Below are 8,199 nucleotides of genomic sequence, written 5' to 3'. Positions count from 1 at the left end.
TTTTGGACTTTCAGTTTCAATTCTTGGACCCATGATGTTCTTTTCTTGATGTTCTTGTAGTATATTTCTATACAAATTCACTCCTTTTCCCCAAAAAAGAGATCTTTTTTTTTATTTTTTTTTACCTTCCAATTTGTATAGCTATATACTGAAAACAGGCATTAAAGTCAGTTTGTAGTATATTCCTATACAAATTCACTTAATTTCCCGAAAGGTCCTTTCCATGACAGCTAACACGCTTGAGCTTTAAAAATGTATGAAACAATTTATTTTAAATCCATTTCAGCGATTGAGTGGGCTGTGGAAAGAAAAAGCTCTTTCCATGATACCTAACACTCTTGAGCTTTAAAAATGTATGAAAGAATTTATTTTTAATCCATTTCAGCAATTGAGGGGGCTGGGAAACATTTTCTTAGAGCTCAGGGAAAAACAAGGCTCTTTCCATGACACCTAACACTCTTGAGCTTTAAAAATGTATGAAACAATTTATTTTAAATCCATTTCAGCGATTGAGTTGGCTCGGAAAATTTTCTTAGAGCTCAGGGAATGTGTGTCCAGGTTGAATGCACAGCACACACGGATGGGTAGTCGAAACACGAGTAGCTTAAATAAATATACGTTAAGTTCTGGAAATAATTCTGAGTTCAAGCATGGGACATGAGAACAGAAATGTATTACAATCATCATGTCATCATTGTTTTCGAAAGCCAAAAGAATTCCTCATGAAAGAACATCTTTTTTTCCTGGTTGTGGGATGGAGTAGAGTTACTGCATCTTGAACAACCCACACTGATCTGAACAGAAATATGAAATGTTTTTATAGATATAAGAAATGAACTGAAAGTGAAAGTAAAAATGAAATTGTATTGGCTGGAAATATTTCTTGGCTGTTGAATGGGAAAAATATTTCCAAAGCTGAAAAAAAAAACTCTTTCTTTTTTCTATTAAATTGATGTCTTCACTTTGTTTACTTTGGAATGGAGAAACCCAAAGACTATGACTCATCCTTTCTAAAACATATAATTCCTAGAATGAGTCATGGTCTATTTTTAGAAACAGGGAGACAACATTCCCACACAAAAGGGGGGTAGGGTTAATTTTTATCATGTCTAGAAGACATGATAAAAATTAACAAAAAGATTGTTTTTTTTTTTTTTTTTTTAACATCTCAAATTTTTTTTTCTGAGCTTTGAAAAATTTTTCCCAGTCGGCAACCAAGTGAAAATTCTACAGCCAAGACGATTTGGCTTTTACTTTCACTTTCATCGCTTTTGTATAAAAGTATTCCACGTTTTCTATTCAGAACCGTGCGGGCTATCCAAGGTGCAGCATGCTTTTTCTCTTTCTCTATCTCATCTGGACCTAGGACCACTCTTCTAGAAAGAGCTTCTGTGAACACAAGTTTCTTTCCACTTTTTAATGTCTCACAGAATAGAAATCATTAATACGTTTAGGGGAAAATGTTTCCTGTTTGAAAAGCTAGGGTTTTCGTTTGGATTTCATCAGCAACCGTTTATCAGGTTCTAGCGAAATTGGATGATCCATCCATGGATCAGAATTTCCCATCTGTAATTTGGATGGATCAAGATTTCGACATAGTTTAAGAAAAATCCTTCAATCCTATTTGAAAGGAGATGTCATGATATTGAAAGACATTTTTCCATGACGGACATTGAAAGACATTTTCCCATGACTGACATTGAAAGACAATGAAAGACATTTTTCCATGACGAAATCTCTCTATCCCACAGCTTCTTCTAAAGTGAACTTAAAGAGATTTTTCATACCGGGTTTTCAATTTTCACCTCAAACCATACCGTTGACGACGTGTGAGACACAAACCATGACATAAATTTCAGTTTCTATGACAGCTAACACGCTTGAGCTTTAAAAATGTATAAAAGAAGTTATTTTTAATCCATTTCAGCGATTGTGTGGGCTGGGGAAAAAAAAGGCCCTTTCCATGACAGCTAACACGCTTGAGCTTTAAAAATGTATGAAAGAATTTGTTTTTAATCCATTTCAGCGATTGAGTCTGCTGGGAAACATTTTCTTAGAGCTCAGGGGAAAAAAAGGCTCTTTCCATGAGAACTAACACTCTTGAGGTTTAAAAATGTATGAAAGAATTTCTTTTTAATTCATTTCAGCTATTGAGTGGGCTGGGAAAAAAAAGGCCCTTTTCATGAGAGCTAACATGCTTGAGCTTTAAAAATATAGGAACGAATTTATTTTTAATCCATTTCAGCGATTGAGTGGGCTGGGAAACATTTTCATAGAGCTCAGGGAAAAAAAAGGTTCTTTCCATGACAGCTAACACGCTTGAGCTTTAAAAATGTATGAAAGAATTTTTTTTAATCCATTTCAGCGATTGAGTGTGCTGGGAAACATTTTCTTAGAGTTCAGGGAATGTGTGTCTCCAGGTTGAATGCACAGCACACACGGATGGGAAGTCGAAACTCGAGTGGTTTAAAAAATAAATATACGAAATTTGGTTCATCGAGCTGACTAGGAACAATTCTCAGAGTTCTGGAAATAATTCTGAGTTCGATCATGGGACATGAGAACAGAAATGTATTACAATCATCATGTCATCATTGTTTACGAAAGCCAAAAAAATTCCTCATGAAAGAACATCTTTTCTTCGTGGTTGTGGGATGGAGTAGAGATGTTGCATCTTGAACAACCCACACTGATCTGAACTGAAATATGAAATGTTTTTATAAGATATAAGAAATGAACTGAAAGTGAAAGTAAAAATGAAATTGTATTGGCTGGAAATATTTCTTGGCTGTTGATTGGGAAAAATATTTTGAGAGCTGGGAAAAAAAAAAACTCTTTCTTTTTTTCTATTAATTTGATGTCTTTTTTTTTTTTTTTTTTTTTTTACATCTCAGATTTTTTTTTCTGAGCTCTGAAAATTTTTTCCCAGTCGGCAACCAATTGAAAAATTTCCAATCGGCTTTTACTTTCACTTTCAACTCTTTTCTATAAAAGCATTCCACGTTTTCTTTTCAGAACCGTGCGGGCTCTCCATGGTGCAACATGCTTTTTCTCTCTCTACCTCATCTGCAGCTAGGGTGTTTTTCCTTCTTCAAGAAGTGGAATTTTTTGGGAATACTTTACAATTTCACGAGCTAGCTGTTTCTTATATTTCGAGGAGATTTCAATGGAATTGTTTATAGATGTCACCTATTGCAGATGGGGAAAAAGTCTATACTGGATCGCTGGAGACATCTCATCCAGATAGATCACGTTATATGTTTTCCCACACCTAAATAAACTGGACATGAGCCATCCTTTTGTTTTCTCATTCAACAAAGATAGACACTGCAGACCGTTTTGGGTTTTCACTCTTCGTGAACCGAGACGAGCCGCAGCGACACTTTGCGTTTTCTATGAGCGCAATAATGGATTACGTGAGCAGCCATTTTGTTTCCCATCTCACCCAGATAGGTCATGTTGTATTTTGTTTCATGCACCTAGCCAATTTTGGACATGAGCCATCCTTTTGTTTTTTTTGTCTATCGAACCAAGATAGACTCTGGAGACAATTTTGTTTCTCAACGGAAAAGTAAATTTTCTGAATGGGTACCGGTGTTCGAATACTTTTGTGGCCGACTGTACATGCATATTTATATACTACATAAAACCTTCAATTTTTATATATAATTTCTCTTAGGAGAAATACGATATTCTAAATATGCCTAATTAAAAAAAAATCTTGAGGATAACTAACAGGTAGCCTGTATATAATATTTTTCTATTTTGCAGGTGTGAAAGAAGTTAAGCTAAAAACAGTACTTACCATACATTATTATTATTATTATTATTATTATTATTATTATTATTATTATTATTATTATTTTCAATCAAAAGGAACATGTTTCTGTGACAGTGAAACATGTGTGCTTAGCACTCCTTATTCACTGTCCCTGTCGATCACTATAGTAGTTTGCTGCACTACCAGCATCAATTATCACTAGTACTAGTATCCCACAACTGGTCACAATGACCAGCAAACACAACTAGTACAATACTAGGAAACGTTCACCCAACAATGTATTTTATGCTCAATCATTAAATACATTTTGCTGTCTTGCCAGCTGTTTGTATACATCTATTTTTAATAATTTGCATGTATAAGCCGCACCCCTGAATTTAATTTCAAGATATGCTGTCATTTCTATTTACGACCAAATCTCAAAAGTAATTTCACATTGACAAATTTTAGGTACCCAAGTCTTCAAACACATCAAAATTATAAACATTCATACCTTAACCAGGAATTTCTACCAGAGAAATAGCATGAATTTAATAATCAAAACTCCGTTCAAATGATAGTAATAAAGAGTGGTTAATAATAACAAATACTATTCATTAAATTATAGTCCATGTTATGAATTATGTGTGCTATTTAGTTTCATTAAAAGTAAATTCCTTTCATGGAGAACGTAATTAAAAAACAGAACAGACAAAACTGCACTTTAACAGGAGACAAAACTGTCTAGACTGTTGACTGTTGTTTTAAGGATATTTCACTACATCTTTCCTTTCTTGGAATTCAGCAGAGCATTTTTCTCAAAAGATTAATCTTTTATTACTTATACAAAGCTTACACTATTGAATTGACTATTGTGACTATTCTTAAATAAGTGAAAACAATTTTTTTAAGTAATATTTTTACTGTTAAAAAAACAGCAGATTCTTGATATTGATTTGATGTTTTAGTAAAATTAATTCATGAAGTTTGTTTGGAAAGAAAATCAGCATTTGAAACAAATACCAATACAATATTTCCAGCTTTTTTAATAAATTTATTCTTAAATACAAAAATAATTAAACAGTAAAAAAATTACAGTAATAATTTAAAAAAAATTATAGACAGAAAGAAAGTAATAATAATAATTTACACAGAAAAAATAAAATTTTTGCAAGCATGCTTTTTTTAAAGAATTTTCATAATAAAATGAAAAATATTGGAAGGGATCAATCATCTACAGGATCATACACAGCGTGCATAATCCGAGCTTAACTTTCGCTTTACGAGTTTCATCCATATTTTTCAATATAAATTGAAAAACTCATTAAAAAATGCATTAAAATCTCATTAAAAAATGCATGTTATCATCGTAGATTTCTTGCGAGATCAACTCTTTATTTCATTCAGATACAATTACAATTCATTCGGATACGATGTGTTCCATATTAAAAAAAAAAAAAACGTCGCCTTCGATGTGACTGCGAAATCGTCTTAAGAAAGCCGCTTCGTTTTAGCTTCGCTCTGATTGGTTGACGCTTATCCCAAACTCGGCGTAAAGTTGAAACCTTGGAAACTTGTGCCACGAGCCCCTAAACCAGATTCTGTGACGTAGCAGTGACTGGTTGCCTTGGCAACGGAGCTCGGCTTTAACCACTTATTTTCTTTACGCCCTCGTCTGAACGGGGCCAAAATGCTACATGTAAGAAACGCAAGTGATTGTGGAACCGCAGACTACAATAATTTACTTAACAATAAAATATTCACAGAACTTATACTAAGATTGTAAAGTAGTAAATGATTTTTAAAAAGTGGAAATAAACAGACAGACAGACAAAGTAGACAGATGTCTTGTTTTGCAACTGTTAAGTCTTTCTGCAGCGATGGGCGAAAAATCAAGCATAGGTGCAAAGGAAAGGTATATAGAAAGGGGGGCAATTTCGTATTTGAGGAGAGCAAAAAGGAACTTCGTACATTTTTTACGAGTTCAAAAGGCCAGGAAGAAAAGATGGGACAAAATAAAATTTAAAATAAATGGCCCAAAACTAATAGAGGGGGGAAAAAGGGCCTATAGAAAGAAAAGGAAAAGAAGTAGAGAATATCCTAAAATACGATTGTGTCCATGAGTGTACTTAAAAGCAGAAGAATCTGTCTTCATTTACAATAAATAGTGTCTCACAGGTGTGTGTGTGTAGTGATTGTGTTTGGTAATGGTGAATAGATGTGTTACTTGAGGAAAAAATATTGACGGTATTAAAATGCTTCGTATCAAGGTATTTAGCATAGAATATAAAGTAATATGTATGCTTGCATCCTGAGATATCAACAAAAGTCATCAAAGAAAAGTATATATTAATTTAACCAAAGTAACTTATGCTATTTTCATTCCCAACATTTTCATACATTTTTCAAAAAACAGCAGCAGACTAACAACATAAAACCATATACAATACAAGACCACAACCGCACACACCAATATATATATATATATATATATGTGTGTGTGTGCAAATTACTGAGTATATGTATTAAAAACACAAATTTAAACAGTATTTATTAATTTAACTATCATAATTTATTACAAGATTAATTATTTTACTATCATAATTTATTACTAGTTAATTAATGTTAGTATAACACAATGAGGCACACTGTTATTTATATAAGCTCATAGTTCTAAGAATTCATTTAAGGCGGTGAAGAATAAACCATCCCTTACATATGGACATTTAACAGATAGCAAGGGACAGTATGAGAAAAAATCGGTGAGGTATAATATTATTTAAAGGCGAAACTATATTTAAGCGATCTAAAAAGAAAAGAGAATCCAGAAGATCCGAGAGGGAAATAGCGCGATGCTCAAATTTTCCCTCTCACGAGATTCCTTAAGGGCTTTGTAGGTGGTGACAGACGTGAACTGGAATCGTTGGCGTCTGTTTGGAATTGATACACAAAGGAAGACACAAGCAATGTGCAATTTCAAGTATTTTTTAATGCTTTAAACTTGATGAAAATTTAAAATTTATTGATTTAAAGGCACTTATTTATAGACATTTGATTTAGTTTAGATGAAAGAAAAGTACTTATCTTAAAATTCCAGGCTTTTGGAGTATATCCTTACATTGTCCGCTGTTTTATTCTGGTCAACATCGGAGCCGAAATTCTTTGGAATGATATAGGTATTGTAGAAAAAACACTATTTCAAAGTAATTTAATTGATAATCACCAAGGGAAAAGGAAATTTTTTTCACTTTTTTAAGGAGCGCTGCGAACGTGCAGCCGCTTGCCTCGGCGATTGCAGCGTCCTCCGCTGACAGGGTAATTCGAGGCCACGCCATCAAAAAGTGGAAATATTAATGGTTACAATAAGATATAAATACAGTTGTACGTTACTAACAAAATGCTGATTGCAAACTATACACATGATTCTGGAACTTAGAATACTACATTTAAAAATACTATAAATATTCACAAAAGTTATACTAAAATTAGAAAACAGTAATGATTTTGGTAAATGATCCTTGATAATAATATTAAAAAAAGAAATAAAAATATTTATGATCTGAGCTCTTCTAATTTTTAAAGCATACAAATGTTTAAGAAATGTGTAATCTATGGATGGAAAGAAATGGCTTAATTAAAAAAAAACATAGTAATGTTGAATAAATCATGTTTAAAATAATATAAATATCACTTTCTTCTTTAGAATTTGAATTCTTGTTCAGAATTAATGATAAGGCTATATTTTGTTGTTCAGTAGGATTTGATTTTACAATTAGATTTTTTACGAATTCTACGTGTAGAGTACAAAGACCTCTGACAGGTAATGCTTTTGTTTGCAGGGTCTTTTTTAAGATTATCTTGTGACATAAGTGAACAATTGGTTGATGTAATGGCATATAAAGTCGGTTCTCTCGGTGAAATTAGTCTTTCAACTGCTTCAAACTGACTATCTGATGATATAGATCATATCAATAATGCTTGTAATTTTTGTTTGAGTTTCTCTTTCTTAAGAGAAGGGTTTAGGTTTGATACAGAGGAATCAATTTTACTTAGCTCGAATAGCGTTTTGCAAAAGTGCACTTTGCAACCCCCATTTGAAGCCACTGTTAACTTCATTGATGATGGGCAGTACAAATTCATTTTCTTCGTTTTATTTTCAGTATTATCTCTAACTCGCTGTTTTGAGCAATTACACACAAAATAAAAGTGTTGAATAATTTTACTTTTCTTACTTCCACCACAGTCTTTGATAAAACGCAAATTCGTTTCACTTTCTAAGTTTGCTTTAAACTGTTCGAATTCTTCAAGTGAAGTGAACTCTAAATCATCATATTCAAGAGTAATGCTATGCGCGTTACACACATGAATTTTAATCTCTTCCTTTTTAGCACAGAAGTTACACAAACTACATTTACTTCCACCATCTTTGAAAATAGTGG

The sequence above is a fragment of the Stegodyphus dumicola genome, chromosome X1 (assembly GCF_044657685.1).
Source record: "Stegodyphus dumicola isolate Sdum_Otavi_A_Nest chromosome X1, ASM4465768v1".
In the NCBI taxonomy this organism is placed as follows: domain Eukaryota; kingdom Metazoa; phylum Arthropoda; class Arachnida; order Araneae; family Eresidae; genus Stegodyphus; species Stegodyphus dumicola.
Note: the sequence above shows the minus strand (reverse complement) of the source record.